This window comes from Oryctolagus cuniculus, chromosome 7, assembly GCF_051225735.1.
Source record: "Oryctolagus cuniculus isolate XC-2025 breed Fujian yellow rabbit chromosome 7, ASM5122573v1, whole genome shotgun sequence".
Taxonomy (NCBI): domain Eukaryota; kingdom Metazoa; phylum Chordata; class Mammalia; order Lagomorpha; family Leporidae; genus Oryctolagus; species Oryctolagus cuniculus.
This window is the reverse complement of record NC_142873.1, coordinates 132,660,795-132,679,253: the sequence shown is the minus strand read 5'-3', so window position 1 is coordinate 132,679,253 and position 18,459 is coordinate 132,660,795. Positions and strand designations below refer to the sequence as shown.

Below are 18,459 nucleotides of genomic sequence, written 5' to 3'. Positions count from 1 at the left end.
TGGTCTCCCATGGGGTGCAGGGCCCAAGCACTTGGGCCATCCTCCACTGCCTTCCCGGGCTACAGCAGAGAGCTGGCCTGGAAGAGGGGCAACCGGGACAGAATCCGGCGCCCTGACCTGGACTAGAACCCGGTGTGCCAGCGCCGCAGGCAGATGATTAGCCTAGTGAGCCGTGGCGCCGGCCTAGTATTCAGTTTTGGTGATAAACTTAGGTTCCCCAGGATTTGAGTTTGGCCTGTATTTTGCTTTCAGCTATAGTAATCCCTTGTGTATGTTGAGAGCCTAAAGGGGTCTTATGTCCAAAGTTATATGGCATGTATCCAAGCACCCCGTTATGCCAAGCAAATATCAGTTCATTAAAATTCATCAAACCGGAGGCAAAAGTTGTGGCAGCAGAAGATTGCCCAAGTTTCTGAAACCCTGCCATTCACATGAGAGACCCAAATGAGTTCCAGGCTCCTGGCTTTGGCCTGTCCCAGCCCCAACTGGTGTAGCCACTTGGGAAGTGAACCAACAGATGGAATATCTCTGTCTGTCTCACTCCCCTTTCTCTCTGTAGCTCTGCATTTCAAATAAATAAATGAACATTTACAAAAATATTTATTTATTTGGAAGAGTTAGAGAGAGGTAGAGACAGAGAGAGGTCTTCCATCTGTTGGTTCACTCCCCAAATGGCTGCAACGGCTGGAGCCAGACCGATCTGAAGCCAGGAGCCAGGAACTTCTTTTGGGTCTCTCACATGGGTGCAGGGGCCCAAGGATTTGGACCATCCTCCACTGTTTTCCCAGGCACATTAGCAGTGGAGCAGCCAGGACTCAAGCTGGTGCCTATATGGGATGTTGGCATGCAGGCTAGGGCTTTAACCTGCTGTGCCACAGCACCAGCCCCAAAAAACATTTTTTTTTTTACAAAGTCATATGAAACAGGAAATGAAAACAGGAATTACAGAATTTCTGAAAAATGAGAATATTACATACCAGAATCTATGAGATACCTTTAAATCTAACCAAAGGATAATTTATAACTGTAAAATGAAGCTAAATGCATTCAAACAGATAAATGATAATAAAATTAAATTAAAATAACATTTAATAATGAACATATGTGAATTATATTTTAATTCAAAAATAGTAGAAAAAAAGTAAGCCATAGGAAAACACAGGGGGCCTGGTATTGTGGCACAGCAGGTAAAGGCACAGCATCCTATATGGGCATTAGTTTACATCCTGGCTGCTCCACTTCTGATCCAGAACCCTGCTAATGGCCTGAAAAAGCAGCAGAGGATAACCCAAGTGCTTGGGTTCCTGTCAGCCACAAGGGAGAGGACAATGAAGCTACTGGTTCCTGGCTTCGTCCTGGCCCAGCCCTGGCTGCTGCAGCCATCTGAGGAGTGACCAGCATATGGACGATCTCTCTCTGTTCCTCTTTCTCTCAAATCAATCAATCAATCTTAAAAAAAGAGGAAACTGAGAGAGAAAATCATAAAAATAAAATCAGAGGGACTGGAACTGTGGCATAGCAGGCTAGGCTTCCACCTATGGGATGGGATCCCATATGGGCACTGGTTTGTGTCCTAGCTGCTTCTCTTATGATCAGCTCTCTGCTACTGGCCTGGGAAAGCAGTAGAAGATGGCCCAAGTGCTTGGGCCACTGCACCCATGTGGGAGGCCCAGAAGAGGCTCGTTGCTCCAAGCTTTGGATAGGTCCACCTCCATCTGCTGGGGACATCTGGGGGGTGAATCAGCAGATGGAAGACTTTTCTGTCTGCCTCTCCTTCTGTCACTCTACCTCTCAAAGAAATAGATAAAAATCAGTTAAAAATCAGAAATTAATACTAGAAAAATACCAGATTCATTTAATACATGAAAATCTCAGGTTCTTAAAAAAAATCAACACAGCCCAATCCATCAGTTAATTTAATCAGAATAAAAAGAGAAAGCACGAGTATAAAAACAAGAAGTGACAGCAGGCAAAAATGACCAAGTTGAAGAAAATTTAAAAATTCTTGAGATACCCACTTTGTACTCTTATTGAAATGAATTTCAAAACCTAGACAGAATGGGTAATTTCTTTGAAAAACAGTTTGCTAAAATTGACCCCAGTAAAAATAGAAGCTCAAAGAGATCAACTTTGATGGAAAAAGCAGTGAGAAGTTATCAAGGAACTACTTCCATGAAAAAGTAGCAGGCCCACACAGGTTCACGGGGAATTTTGAGCTTATACAGACCAATTTTGATGTAAAACATATAAAAGTTACTAAGGGGCCAGCGCCGTGGCTCACTAGGCTAATCCTCCGCCTGAGGCGCTGGCACCCCGGGTTCTAGTCCCGGTTGGGGCGCCAGATTCTGTCCTGATTGCTCCTCTTCCAGTTCAGCTCTCTGCTGTGGCCCGGGAGTGCAGTGGAGGATGGCCCAAGTGCTTGGGCCCTGCACCTGCATGGGAGACCAGGGGGAGGCACCTGGCTCCTGGCTTCGGATCGGCCACTTGGGGGGTGAACCAACGGAAGGAAGACCTTTCTCTCTGTCTCTCTCTCTCTCTCGCTGTCTAACTCTGCCTGTTAAAAAAAAAAAGTTACTAAGGAACTGTGTCACAAAGAAATAACAGGCCCAGGTTTTTTCACAAGAGAATTTTAGCAAGACTTCAGAGATCATACAGTCTCAATACTACCTAAATTGTTTCAGAGTATAGAAAATGAAGGAAAACACTGTTATCTGCATCTGGAAAAACATAGAAAATTACAAATATCACTTATGAATACTGATGCAAAAGTTCTAAATATTAGCTTTTAATATCACATTAAGAAAATAATATACATTATTGAGTAAACTGACAAAATTGGAATACAGATGATGGATAAAATATGTATCACTGTTACAAATTATACATGAGAGCAAATGATAGAGCAAATAGGGCAAAATATTGATAATTGGTGAAGCTGGGTTAAGAGATTCTTACAACTTTCCTTGAACTTAAAATTACTTCTTAAAGAGTCTATACCATGACCATGCAAAATTTATACACCAGGAATGCAAAAATAGTTTAATATTAGCAAATCAAGCAACAGAGCATATTAATAGGTGTACAGAGACAAATTACAATTATCTCAAAAAATACTGAAAAAGCTTTTGACAAAATTTATTATTCAAGGAAAATAAGAAAAGCTGGCTACTTCTTAACATGATAAAGCATACATCAATTCTAATGGCAACATCCTTTTTGTCTTTTTCAAAAAGGAGTTTTTATTTTAAAGTAAAGTTTCAGAAGGTAACAGTAGCATGAGATTAAAACAGGCACTGCTCGCTGCTGGTCAGGGAGCTTCTCTCATTAGGCTGATATTTTGCAGATGGCTTTGGCTCCTAAAAGGGTTTTTGGCTTAAGTAACAGAACTGGAAAGCTGAATGAATAAGTTTTTTTATGTTTGTTTCTTTCTCCCAAACATAACCTGACAAAGCTGCTTCAAATTAGGTACTATGTCGCATTCCTACAGGAAGATTGTCTCTCGGTTGCTTGTCACATTTTTTCTTTCTGTAGTTGTTCAGCAGTCCTTTTGACTGAAGCAGTTCATCCTGAATTTTAATCAAATGCTGCCTCTCCTTTACTATACCTGAAATAATCTAAACATTCAACCTTTTCAGATTTTTCAACATCTAAACTTCTTTAAGCTTTCTAAAGTTCTTCTTTAATACTAAAATAAAAGTTGATGATGGGTTTCTTACAAATTTTAGATTCTGTTTATTCTCTAGGATATTTTTTCAAATGCAGGAAAACAGTATCTGACTCCACAATGTCACTAGTTTTCTTTCCTTTGAGACACCAAATATGCACACTGTCAGAAATAGCTAGTCTATGGGGTCATTTTCTGATTTGTTTCTTTTAGGCTGTAAGAAATTTTCCCTTTCTTCTGTTATATAAATGGGAGTCCCACAAAACATGAGACTCTGACAGAAGCATCTTAATGAAGAAATAAGAGGCATTTCCACTAAGGTCAGGAATAAAGCAAGAATGCCTACTATCCACTAATATTTAGCATTTTATTGGAGGCATTAGTCAATGTACTCAGAGAAAACAATCAAAAGTCTAAGAATTGGGGTGGGAGAAATAAAACAATCTCTATTTGTATATGACATGATAGCACACCCAGGCACCATCCAGTACAGACAGCACTAGATACATATGGCTACTGAAACAACCTGGAATGTACCTAGTTCAAATCCATATGAAAATATGTGCTTTAAGTGTTAAATACTCCCTAGATTTTGAAAATTTAGTAAAAAACAAGGAAATGCAAAATATTTTATTAATGTTTTATACTGACTACATATTTTGCATTAAATAAAACATGCTGTTAAAATTAATTTTACCTGTTTCTTTTTACTTTTTAACTGTATTTTTAAAATATTCATTTATTTGAAAGGTAGAGTGGTGTAGAGATAAGTGAGGTAGAGCTTCTATCTGCTGGTTCACTCCCTTAATAGTCACAACAGCCAGAGGATGCTGGACTGGAAGCAGAGAAGCCCTGACTCAAATCAGCATAATGACAGGGGAAGTTCTTAACCTGCAGTACCAAATGCCAGTGCCTTGTTTTTTTCAAAATGTGCCTAATAAAAAATTTTCAATTACATGTGTGGCTCAAATTATATTTCTATTAGCACTGTCAGTGACATAGCTAGCTCAAATAGTAAAAGAATTTGGCAGGCGAGTGAGATCCCAGTGGAAAGAACGGGTCATCAAAGAAGGAGGTACCTTTCTCTGAAGGGAGGAGAGAACTTCCACTCTGACTACGACCTTGTCTAAATATGATCAGAGTCGGTGAACTCAGGGGGCTTCCATAGCCTTGGCAGCTCACGACAAGAGCCTAGGGTGATTACTGATGCCATAAACAAGAGTGTCAATTTGTTAAGTCAACAACAGGAGTCACTGTGCACTTACTCCTCATGTAGGATCTCTGTCCTTAGTGTGCTGTACATTGAGATTTAATGCTATAACTAGTACTCAAACAGTATTTTTCACTTTATGTTTCTGTGTGGGAGCAAACTGTTGAAATCTTTACTTAATGTATGCTAAACTGATCTTCTGTATATAAAGAGAATTGAAAATGAATCTTGATGTGAATGGAAGGGGAGATGGAGTGGGAAAGGGGAGGGTTGCGGGTGGGAGGGACATTATGGGGGGGAAGCCATTGTAATCCATAAGCTGTACTTTGGAAATTTATATTCATTAAATAAAAGTTTAAAAAAGTGGGAAAAAAAAGAATTTGGCAAGGTAACAATATATAATGTACACGCAAAATTCAATAGCTTTAAGATGGAATAGAAGAGAAAACTGTTGGCAGTAGTGTCAAGAAAAATGAAATAAAAATAAAGTTAAAATAAATATGCAAAAATCTCAAATGAAGATACAAGTATTTGCCTACTCTTGATGGAGGGAACATGGTGGAAGGGAGGGAGCAGGGAGGATATTTCTTTCAGTAAACTTTTGGAAGCAAGTTATATACTCAAATTCAAATCAACAAAGAAGAGGTGGGAACCAACCTAAAACAATGTTAAGTATGAAAAAAATGGACCCAACTGTATTCTAAATTAATAACAAAACTGAAGAGAAAAAATAATTCAGATAACTTCTGATCATTGCACTTTATATACATTCCATCTAGGGAGGGAAAAATACAAACACTGAACTCTTACTTGTACTTTTTCCCCGCCATAGTGACATGAGAGTAGCAAAAACTATTTTATAGGTATAAGTTTAATGTTGATGAGAGACAAGGATCTTACCACACAAAATGGCAGATCCAAAATATCTTACCAACCTGTGAATGTTGGGAATGTCCCAGCATAGTCTCTAGACAGCTTCTCTTCTCCATCTTATAATCCTTAGATCAGTGGTTGTTAAACTTCAGTCTGCATCAAAACCATCTGCAGAGCTTGTGAAAACTCAGAATGCTGGGCCTCAGCCTCTCAGTTTCTTCTTCTGTAGCTTTGTAACTTGATTTTCTTTCTTTTTTTCCTTTTTTTTTTTTTTTTTTTTGACAGGCAGAGTTAGACAGTGAGAGAGAGAGAGAGAGAGAGAGAGACAGAATGGTCTTCCTTACGTTGGTTCACTCCCCAAAGGGCTGCTACGGCCGGCGCACTGCGCCAATCCAAAGCCAGGAGCCAGGTGCTTCCTCCTAGTCTCCCATGCAGTGGGCCATCTTCCACTGCCTTCCTGGGCCACAGCAGAGAGCTGGACTGGAAGAGGAGCAACCGGGACAGAATCCAGCGCCCCACCTGGAACTAGTACCCGGGTGCTGGCGCCGCAGGCGGAGGATTAGCCTAGTGAGCCGCGGTGCCGGCTGTAACTTGATTTTCTAGTAAGGTCCCAGGTGATGTTGATGTTGTTGGTCTAGAGACCAAACTTTCAGAACAGAACTCCAGATGTTTCTAGCCTCACAGTTTTAAATTCTACCTATAATTAAAACTTCCAAGTTTATATTGCTACCTTAGAAATTCCCTTTAAACTCTAGACTCTTATTTTAATAAAATTTCCCACTTGAAAATCTGTTAGATATTCTAAGCACAAGATGTATACATCTACTGGATTCCAACCTGAGTCCCAGACTTGTTCCTTCTAGTCTTTTCTATCTCATTTCATCCTCTCAAATGGCTCTGACTAAACATCTCAGAGTCATCCTTAAATCCTCTCTTTTTGTCATACTTTGTGTCCTTAAAGCAGCCATCAACTCTAACTTTCAAAATACTTTCAAATCACCATTCCCTCTTCTACTTCCTTAGGATAAACCACCATCATCTATGACTGGATTAAAACAATAGTCTTTAGGCTGGCGCCGCGGCTCACTAGGCTAATCCTCCGCCTTGCGGCGCCGGCACACCGGGTTCTAGTCCCGGTCGGGGCGCCGGATTCTGTCCCGGTTGCCCCTCTTCCAGGCCAGCTCTCTGCTGTGGCCAGGGAGTGCAGTGGAGGATGGCCCAGGTGCTTGGGCCCTGCACCCCATGGGAGACCAGGAAAAGCACCTGGCTCCTGGCTCCTGGCATCAGATCAGCGCGGTGCGCTGGCCGCAGCACGCCGACCGCGGCGGCCATTGGAGGGTGAACCAACGGCAAAGGAAGACCTTTCTCTCTGTCTCTCTCTCTCACTGTCCACTCTGCCTGTTAAAAATTAAAAAAAAAAAAATTAAAAAAAAAACAATAGTCTTTAAAAAAAAAAGATTTATTTGAAAGTCAGAGTTACACAGAGAGCGGAGAGGCAGAGAGAGAGAGAGAGAGAGAGAGAGAGTGAGTCTTCTATCTGATGGTTCACTCCCCAGATGGCCACAACTGCCGGAGCTGCGCCGATCCGAAGCCAGGAGCCAGGAGCTTCCTCCAGGTCTCCCTCCCTCGTGGGTGCAGGCCCAAGGACTTGGGTCATCTTCCACTACTTTCCCAGGCCATGGCAGAGAGCCGGATTGGAAGTAGAGCAGCCAGGACTGGAACTGGAATGCATATGGGATGCCGGCACTGCAGGCAGCAGCTTTACCCACTTTGCCACAGCGCCAGCCCTGATACAATAGCCTTTTAAATGGTTTGTTCCTGCCCCTCTCCTATATTTTCTTGCTTTCTTTTTTTAAAAAAGATTTATTTATTTTATTTGAGAGTCAGAGTTACACAGTGAGAGAAGGAGAGGCAGAGAGAGAGAGAGAGAGGTCTTCTATCCACTGGTTCACTCCTCAGTTGGCTGCAACGGCTGCAGATATGCTGATCTGAAGCCAGGAGCCAGGAGCTTCTTCCAGGTCTCCCATGCGGGTGCAGGGGCCCAAGGACTTGGGCCATCTTCTACTGCTTTCCCAGGCCATAGCAAAGTGCTGGATTGGAAGTGGAGCAGCCGGGTCTCAAACTGGCACCCATATGGGATGCCAGCACTTCAGGCCAGAGCGTTAACCTGCCGTGTCACAGTGCTGGCCCCATCCTCTCTTATATTTTCAACATAGCTGCTTTTAAAATATGTCTCAGATTTCATCTTTCCTCTACTCAAAACCTCCAATAGCTCCCCATCTCACCATGAGTTTTAGCCAAGGTCCTTATGCAGAACTACTCAGCCCTACATGACTGCCTCACTGCTCTCTGATCTGCTCTCTTACCACTCTCCCTTGATTACTCTAACAATACTGTCCTTCTTGCTCTATACACTAAGCTGGTGATTCTTAAACTCTGGTCTCAGGACAACATGATCCTCTTAAAATTTACTGGGGCCTCAAACAGTTTTTATTTGTATGGGTTATAGTTACTACTTATCATATTAGAAAATAAAATTGAGCAACGAGGGAAGCCACTTGGGATGCCTGCATCCTATATCCGAGTGCCTGGGCTTGAGCTCCTGCTCTGCTCCTGATTCCAGGTTCCTGCTAAGGAGCACACGTGGGCAACAGGTGATGGCTCAAGTACTTGGGTCCCTGCCACCCACGGGGGAGACTGAGTTCCAGGCTCCCAGCTTTGGCCTTGCCCAGCCCTGACTATTGTATCTGGGGAGTGAACCAATGAATGGAAGATGTATTTGTCTCTGTCTCTCCTTCAAATAAAATGAAAATAAATACAATTTATTTAAAAAATCAGAGAAATTTTAAAAAACATTAACAAAAATATTAATACATTTGAAATGAAATGAAAATTACTGTATTTTAAAAAAATCATGAGAATGGCATTGTTTTACATTTTTGCAAATTCTTTAATGTCTGGCTGAATAGAATATGGCTATAGTATTCTCCTAGATCCTTCTGCATTTAAACTGTCACCACACATCAATTTTGTTGAAGAATATGAAGAAAATCCAAATTCATAGAGATATGTACATGGAAAAGGGAAGAGCATTTAAATAATCTTTGCACATAATTGTGGATATTCTCCTTTGGTACTACACCAAAACTTGGTAAGTGGTAAGTGTTTTTGTTTGTTTGTTTGTTTTTGACAGGCAGAGTTAGACAGTGAGAGAGAGAGACAGAGAGAAAAGTCTTCCTTCCGTTGGTTCACCCCACAAATGGCCGCTACGGTTGGTGCGCTGCGCCGATCCGAAGCCAGGAGCCAGGTGCTTCCTCCTGGTCTCCCATGTGGGTGCAGGGCCCAAGCACTTGGGCCATCCTCCACTGCCTTCCCGGGCTACAGCAGAGAGCTGGACTGGAAGAGGAGCAACCGGGACAGAATCTGGCGCCCCTACCAGGACTAGAACCCGGGGTGCTGGCGCCGCATGCGGAGGCTTAGCCTAGTGAGCTGCGGCGCTGGCCAGTGGTAAGTTCTTAAATAGTAATTGAAACCATACCAAATAACTTTTCATGTTCTGTTGATATTAAAATCCACTGGTCTATTTTATACTTTAAATGGATTTTTTTTTTATCCATCCATGATTTTCTAACACCATGATATGGTCATCTGGAAAATACTGTTTCATTGAGTTATACTGGTTTTCCAAATGCTAATGCATTTCATTATGCAATATCAGAAATTCACATTAGTTGATATCACTATAAGGTCATCATGAAATACTGGGAAGCTGTTAAGACATAAGTTTTCCAAAATTCTAATTTTCATTTGAAAGCTTGAATGTTATCATTGGGAACAAATACTCTTACTATTTTTCTTCAATTGATAAACTCAGTTCATTTTTGAGAAAATGTCTGCCAAATTCTCAAATATGAATAATTACAGTTAGTCATTCTTTTAAGTAAAAATAGAGTTTTATTTAAAAAATGGCTAGGTTAGCTGACAGTTCAATTGTGTAAGTGCTTTATCTTGAGGCAACCACAGTACTTCAGTATGCAGTAGAATTGCTCTTATTATATAGGATGTTGTAAAGATACTCAAAGGTTGAAATCTAATAAAATTTATATATTTCATTATTTCACCAAAGACTTTCTTAAGTGATCTTACTTCTTATTCTGGGTCCCTTGTAATGTGCGACAGTGAAAGATATCAGTATTATTACCACCTTGATGTGTGCCAAAGTGCTAACAGTTTTACTTACCATTGCTTCTGCAGCACCACTGCAGAAAAAGCATCAACCAGCAAAAAGGCACCAACTTTTCAGGGACCAAACCATCAGAAAAGGCAAACAGAGTCAACATTATTATGAAAACAATTTTTACTTTGAAGATTCAGCGAAAGAGTCTTGGGTATCATAAGAGCAGTTTGAGAATTGCTACATAGAATAAGGACTGCTTAAGTGCCTTAAACTTGCAACTTTCTTAGTCAGGAAAGACTTTCTTTTCCTCAGATACCCATCTCTCTGCTCAAATAGTATCTCTCAGTGAAGATTTCCATGATTAGCCTATATAAAACATTATCTCCCCCACCCCAGCACTCAATTCCCTTCTTCTTCACTCTGCATTATTTTTCCACAGAAAAATTATCAAAATCTGTTTACTTATTTATTTCTTAATATTTATTTATTTATTTGAAAGGAAGAATTACAGCGAGGCAGAATCAAACAGAGAGAGAGGTCTTCCATCTCCTGGTTTGCTCCTCAAACAGCCACAATTGCCAGAGCTGTGCTAATCCAAAGCCGGAAGTCAGAGCTTCTTCCAGGTCTCCCATATGGGTGCAGGGGCCCAAGCACTTGGGCTATCTTGTACTGATTTCCCAGGCCATGACAGAGAGCTGGATCAGAAGTGGAGCAGCTGAGGTGGCAGCTTTACCCACTACGCCACAGCTCTGGCCCCTGTTATTTATTTTATGCCTCTCCAAATGTGAAGATAACGTCTCTAGGACCATAATGTTATCTCCATGTTCTAGACTTGTACTTTACATATGGTAAGTGCTTAGTAAAACTCAGTTGAGTGAATGCATAAAACCAAATAATCTGATATTTGATTGTAGAGTTCCTCTGCTTTTTCAGTATATCTTATTTCCTTAGCTAGCAGACCTCAAACTCTCCAACAGAGGCTAATAATTTACATTCCATGTAATCCTCAAAGCTTCAGACTCAGGCCTTGTACATACTCTGTGCTCTTTCTTCCCTAGGGAATACTAGCAGTCCTCTAGTCACAACTATGGATAAGTCTGTTTCCAAATGCAGCACATACGTGGAGCAGTAGAAAATTGGCAAAAAAAAAATTTGACCCACCTTTTTTGGTTTACAATAATTTCTATGGCTGTTAGGAATGCTGTAATTGGAATATTTAACAATGCTGACCTCTCAGCTCTTTGCTTCTGTGTTTGCTATATAAAAAACATGCTGGAAGTATAAAAAATTTTTGATGCTTTTTTTCTGGTTAGTTTTAAGCAGAAGAGTCTTGGTGGAAAATGCAAAGATATATTTTAAAAATGAGCAGATTTGGCTCTGTGCAGCCAAGCTTATTAAAATGTTCTATTTCTCTGACAAAGTCTGGTGTTTCTAAGAAACTAACTTAAGGATATATTCCTTGGCATTGATAAAAATGTTTAGATGTTTATTATTAATAGTATTAAAAAATAAAATTTGGACCATCACACTAGGATATTAAGTAAGCAGTTATATATCCATTTAATCAACTATTATTATATAATTATTAAAAATGATGCTTACAAACACTATAATAATACAGAACAAAGTAGATAATATAATGTTAAGTGAAAAAATATAAAAATTATAGTAAAATATACAATGTGATATTTAAAAATTATTTTCAAAGAATAAAAATTAGAATAAAATATATAAAATGTTAATAATGGCTTAGAAGGAAAGAAAGCATGAAGCCTAAGTTAACAGACTAGATCTAATAACACAAGTAATTATATAGATGGACAATAAGCCCTTGTGCCTGATTCCAATTACTAACTGGATGATTTGCCCAACATAGAATATTAAGAGTTGGAAGGAACATTAAGTGTTATCTAGTTTAACATTTTTTAAAATAAACAGATGGAAAAACTAAAGAGTATAGAGGAAAAAATACTTAAGATAGTCCAGGAAATTACTGGCAAAGCCAGAGCTGGAACCATGAACACTTGAACATGAGGTACCATTTTGAGTAAGTTAATTCATTTCTGCATAGCAATTTCTTTATTTGTAAAATAAATAATAGTTCTTACCTTTAGAATTACTGTCAAGACAACATTAAATAACATATGACAGGACCATTACAGTGCTGGATCCATAGTGTTAGTCTTTTTCTCTTTTGATTCTAGAAAACTTTCTGCTACTATATTGCTACATGGGAGATGAAAGAGCAGAGTAGTTTGGAGAGGAAAAGCATTTCTGTGGCACTTATGGCAGAGCAATACTTGTGACCCTGATGGTTTAGGAACCCAAATCTCTGCTCTGGTAGAAGATAGCCAATAAGCATCCTGTCCTATAGCTAAAGTGGGACAACTTGTGACTGCACAGTACAGACAGTCTAGTATACCACATTCCTTTCCTTCTTCTCCTACCTTTCTGCTTATTCTTCCCAGGCTAAGAATTAGCATTAAACAATCCTAATGCTTTCTAGTAATTGGGACCAGTTGCTATAGGGATTGTACATATTAGCAGCAATTTCTCAAAGAAATGCCATTTCTTTACTTGCTAGTTTTTAATCACTCTGAGAACTTTTGATTTTGCTCCAATTTTGGCAATGTATAGTCCATTTCAGTGTACAAAAGGACAGTATAGCTTACTTAAAATAATGAGTGGTCACATGGTAATTACTTGAGTATCTTTGAAATAAGAGGTATATATAGAAATCAGGCTAGCCTGTCAGAAGCTGGTTCAGAGCACTTTGCCTTTAAGGTTGGAAGAAATTTTATCTCTGACCACAAATTTATCTTGATTTGTAACATTGCTATCTGATATTAGACTTAGCTTCCTGGTTTTTATACATGCCCATGCTTAGATCTGGCACATTTGGCTGATAAAACAGTCTGCTTCCAAGACAGCATTTATTCTGTTTGCTTGGTTTGACAAGTTCATGATTTCTTCGGTATCTGATCTTAGCCCTGCTTAGGATTCTCTAGTACTGAAAGTTTAAAGGAATGTGATTCAAAAAAGCACATGCTTTTGCCAGAGAAAACTCGCCTAAATATTTCAAGTTTTTCACTCCAATCTCACTGCCACTACCTTAAACAGATCCTGACTGAGATAGTGAACTGCTAGTTTCCCTACCTCTTGCTTATGCCCACTCATTACTACCTCTATTCTTTACTTAACAGATTATAAGGATATGTCTAAACAATAAATAGGATCATGCCACTCCTTTGTTTAAAATCCTTCGATGATCTCTTTTTACTTTCTCAGGAAAGTCTCTCTGAATGACCCCTGCTTATTTGCTTATTTGTCTGATCTCAGTGTCCTGCCATATGCCATTTCAGCCTTCAGACTATTCTTTTTTGAGCATGTTCTTAGCTTGTGCCTTCACATGTTCATTCCCCTGGAATTAGTTCACCATCTGGCTACCAACTCTAGGCATCCTTCAGCAAATGATATAAATTCTGTCTCCTTCAATCTTCTTTTCACTGACTTAGTTTGTGTATGGTATTACTTTGAACTTTATATATTTCTGGGTAACTCTTGAATACTTCATTTTTTTAAAGATTTATTTTATTTATTTGAAAGTCAGAGCTACACAGAGAGAGGAGAGGCAGAGAGAGGGAGAGAGGGAGAGAGGGAGGGAGGGAGGGCGGGAGAGAGAGAGAGAGAGAGAGAGAGAGAGGTCTTTTATCCGATGGTTCACTCCCCAGATGGCCGCAACTGCCGGAGCTGCGCTGATCTGAAGCCAGGAGCCTGGAGCTTCTTCCAGGTCTCCCACGTGGGTGCAGGGGCCCAAGGTCTTGGGCCATCCTCTACTGCTTTCCCAGGCCATAGCAGAGAGCTGGACTGGAAGAGGAGCAGCCGGGACTAGAACTGGTGCCCATATGGGATGCCAGCACTTCAGGCCAGGGCGTTAACCCACTGCGCCACAGCGCTGGCCCCTAAATACTTCATTTTTAAAAAGATTTATTTGCTTATTTGAAAGGCAGAGTTACAGAGAGAAAGAGGAAGAGAAAGGTATTTTCCATCTGCTGGTCCACTCCCCAAAAGACCGAAAAGGCCAAGTCTGGGCCAGGCCAAAGTGAAGAACCAGGAATTCCATCCAGGTCTCCTCTGTGGTAGGCAGAGGCCATCAACTGCTGCCTTCCCAGGCACATTACCAGGGAGCTGGACTGGAAGTAGAGCAACTGGAACCAGAATTGGTGCTCCCATAATGCTCATTGAAATAAAAGTTGAGGGCCGGCGCCGTGGCTCACTAGGCTAATCCTCTGCCTTGCGGCGCCGGCACACCGGGTTCTAGTCCCGGTCGGGGTGCCAGATTCTGTCCCAGTTGCCCCTCTTCCAGGCCAGCTCTCTGCTGTGGCCAGGGAGTGCAGTGGAGGATGGCCCAAGTCCTTGGGCCCTGCACCCCATGGGAGACCAGGATAAGTACCTGGCTCCTGCCATCGGATCGGCGCGGTGTGCCGGTCGCAGCGCGCCAGCCGCGGCGGCCATTGGAGGGTGAACCTTTCTCTCTGTCTCTCTCTCTCTCTCTCTCTCTCTCACTGTCCACTCTACCTGTCAAAATAAATAAATAAATAAATAAATAAATAAATAAATAAATAAATAAAAGAAATAAAAGTTGAGGAAGCAACTTACTGTGTCTCAAAGTATAAAATGATCCATTTTTTTTGGAAATTTTACTATGTGCCAGCTGTTTTTCTAATACATGAACTCATTAAAGTCCTTACAACACTATGAGTAGGTATAACTACTACTGCCTTAATTTATAGATGAAGAATAAAGGTTAAGGAAAGTTAAATAATTTGCTCAAAACAAGCAGAGTTGATAAACTTCTAAAAAGGTCCTCCTATTTTGAAAGAACTACATGAAGTCTATGGTTCTAAAAAACACAGCAAATCTAAACAGGATGCAGAAGAAAGTTAAATTAGCAACTCTATACCTCATATCTCCCTGTATCTGATCTTCTCTAATAAAATTACATTCTTTGCTATACCTAGCATACTGGCCAAAACACAAGAGGAATTCAATAAGCATGCATGATTGAATGAACTGAATTTTCAATTTTACCATCATGCATACATTGCACTGAAAACCAGGTGTAGGTCAACAAATATTATTCAGAAAGACAAGGTAAAAAAACTTCTTAATGTGGAAAATACAATTAACACACTTTTTTTTATTATTTTTTATTTTTTTTATTTTTTTGACAGGCAGAGTGGACAGTGAGAGAGAGAGACAGAGAGAAAGGTCTTCCTTTTGCCGTTGGTTCACCCTCCAATGGCTGCCGCGGCCGGCGCGCTGCGGCCGGCGCACCGCGCTGATCCGATGCCAGGAGCCAGGAGCCAGGTGCTTTTCCTGGTCTGCCATGGGGTGCAGGGCCCAAGCACCTGGGCCATCCTCCACTGCACTCCCTGGCCACAGCAGAGGGCTGGCCTGGAAGAGGGGCAACCGGGACAGAATCCGGCACCCCGACCGGGACTAGAACCCGGTGTGCCAGCGCCGCTAGGCGGAGGATTAGCCTAGTGAGCCGCGGCGCCGGCCAATTAACACACTTTTAAAAAATGAGATTGGGGTTAGCTCATGCAAATTTAGTCAAAATGAAAACATTATTTGACATATGTTAACATAATTATTAAAATATACACATATATACAAACATAAAGAAAAATAAAACAAATAAAAGTTGGTGGTACATTGTCACTGAAAAGCAGAAATAACCAGAGAGGCATCAAAAGCCTTGATCCAAAGAGGCTTCTATGTGGTATAAAGCAGAAAGACAGACTACTTGTAGCTGTACCAAGAGGGTGGAAAGCAAGGACAGAGAAACTTGTATGTAATCAAGATGACCTTGTGCGGTCTTTCCCAGTGCCCCTGGAAGGCTGTTCTCATTTCTTTTAATTCCATGAAAACGACAGTTCCTGGAAATACCTCAATTGATATGGTTGCACAATCATGTATACAGGCAGTTTTACTCAATGATGAGTGACTGCCCTGTGAGAGCCAATTGTATTTAGTCTTTTACAGCTAAACAGCTGGTAGTGACTGCCCTGGAAAGCAGACTTCTCTCATTAAGATGTATGGTAACTTGCTATTGGTGCTTTGAAGGATCTTTTTCACTCCTGATCCCTCCCACTCTTCTCCCAACACACATTTCAATGTATCCCAACCACCAGCTGCTGACTGAACAGCTCTGGAGTTTGCAGTTAGGCCTCACTACGCATTTCCAATGTCACCTATACAAGCTCATTTTTTTTGACAATCACACTTCACAATTCTGAAATTACTTTAACATTCATAACCTTATTCTACATTCACAATCATTTCAGCCTTACATAACTAATAGTTATCTATAAATCTTCTTTGAGAAACAGAGAAGTTTAGAGAACATAGATTTCAAAGTCAGAAATCTATGGAGCTAACTTCAAATCCTTCCAAACAACCTTTCTGAGTTATGAGTTATGAGGTTTAATCGAGATAAAGGTCAAATGTGGATGTAAGTATTGTGTCCGACATGACCTAGGGATTCAAAAAAATTTTAGTTCTCATTCCTTCCTCTAATCTTTCTGAGCTCCAGCTTCCTCATATCTAAAACAAGGGCATAATCAATTCCACAGGGATCTTGTACAGTGTATTGATATAGTATATCAGTGTCTTTGGGACCTTGTATGGGCTTGGTAAATGTTAACTTCCTTTCTTATTAAGATGGTGCTCATTAAACACATGTCTAAGCAACATTAGAAAAACTGGTTAAATATAGTACTAAATGGGAGATAAACAAAAGGTTTAACATATATTCATAGTCTGACTGGTGACCCTCAATTTTTTTTATGGAAATTTCCAAACTGGGTACATTCTACTGACATATAAGTGAACTCAGCTCCAAGGTAGACCTCCATGATTCTGGAGAGAAAATACTGTATTTTCCTACTGATTTGAAAGAAGAAAAGTTGTCACAGGAGAAAGAGTAGGAAATTTCTTATCTAATGAAAAACTATTATTAGGGAAAAAACTCAGCTTATCACTACTTAGGAACTGTGAGAAGAGATAACTGTAAAACATTTCCCAAATCTTAGGAATTACCAACTCTACCACTAAGTCCAAAAAAAAAAAAAAAAAAAACCCAAAACAACAATAAAAACAAACTAGCAGAAAACTCCCTTATCTTACGCAGCCTTTTTGGGCTGAAGGTCAGTTCTACCTGTGCTGAGACTAGACAAGGAATAAAAAACATTAAGCATCTACTGTGACTATTAGAGAATATAAAAATTTTAAAAATGTAATCCTTTAACTTTAATCAGTTAGGTCAGAGTATGGTCCCTTTTTAAGGGGAATGAGAATGCTAGTTCACTCTGCACTGATTAAACCATCCCTGTCTGGTGGAGTCCACTGTAAGCACAATACTGTAAACTGAAATAGACCAAGAGAAGAGAGCTCAAGATAAGGAAGGGTTTAGACACTACCTAGTCCCAGAAAGAGCTGAAGGAAAAAAAAAAAAAAGACTTGGGGAAGCAAGAGTACCAAGAGCTATGAGAAAATGCTCACATGAAACTAGAAATAAATGCAAGCCCATGGAGAGATACTGGGGGAAAGCATATTTAAGTTCAAAATTAAAAAGAATATTGTTAACTATCAGCACTATCACAACTGGAATGTAGTCCTTTGGAAGGTTACAATCTCTGTTTATGGAAGAATTTTAGTAAGGACAAATGAACATTTATAAGGGACACATTCAAGGTGAGAACTGAATTAGATATGAGGTTAAATTTGATGACCTCATGGGGCCGGCGCTGTGGTGCAGTGGTTTTATTTTTAACTTTTATTTGATGAATATAAATTTCCAAAGTACATCTTATGGATTACAGTGGCTCCCCCCACCATAACTTCCCTCCCAACCGCAATGCTCCCCTTTCCCTCTCTCTCTCCCCTTCCATTCACATCAAGATTCATTTTCAATTCTCTTTATATACAGAAGATCAGTTTAGCATATATTAAGTAAAGATTTCAACAGTTTGCACCCACATAGAAACATACGATGAAAATTACAAAACCTTAAGAAATAGAAGAGGATACCAAGAAATGGAAAAATCTTCCATGCTCATGGATTGGAAGAATCAACATCATCAAAATGTCCATTCTCCCAAAAGCAATTTATACATTCAATGCAATACCAATCAAGATACCGAAGACCTACTTCTCAGATCTGGAAAAAATGATGTTGAAATTCATATGGAGACACAGGAGACCTCGAATAGCTAAAGCAATCTTGTACAACAAAAACAAAGCCGGAGGCATCACAATACCAGATTTCAGGACATACTACAGGGCAGTTGTTATCAAAACAGCATGGTACTGGTACAGAAACAGATGGATAGACCAATGGAACAGAATAGAAACACCAGAAATCAATCCAAACATCTACGGCCAACTCATATTTGATCAAGGATCCTAAACCAATCCCTGGAGTAAGGACAGTCTATTCAATAAATGGTGCTGGGAAAATTGGATTTCCAC

At 40.1% G+C, this 18,459-nt stretch overlaps 1 protein-coding gene across 41 annotated transcripts in view; it reads right to left on the bottom strand.

Moving 5' to 3' along the window:
- SCMH1 (Scm polycomb group protein homolog 1) overlaps positions 1-18,459 on the bottom strand; it is a 232,624-nt gene that overhangs the window by 48,745 nt on the left and 165,420 nt on the right. The window contains exon 1 of one of the 41 annotated variants that reach the window (XM_089300892.1): positions 5,810-10,354. The exons of the other annotated variants lie outside the window; for them this stretch is intronic. The gene's annotated coding sequence lies outside the window, so the exon portion shown is untranslated. Of the gene's footprint in view, positions 1-5,809; positions 10,355-18,459 lie in introns of those variants that run through there. 41 annotated transcript variants of the gene reach the window in all.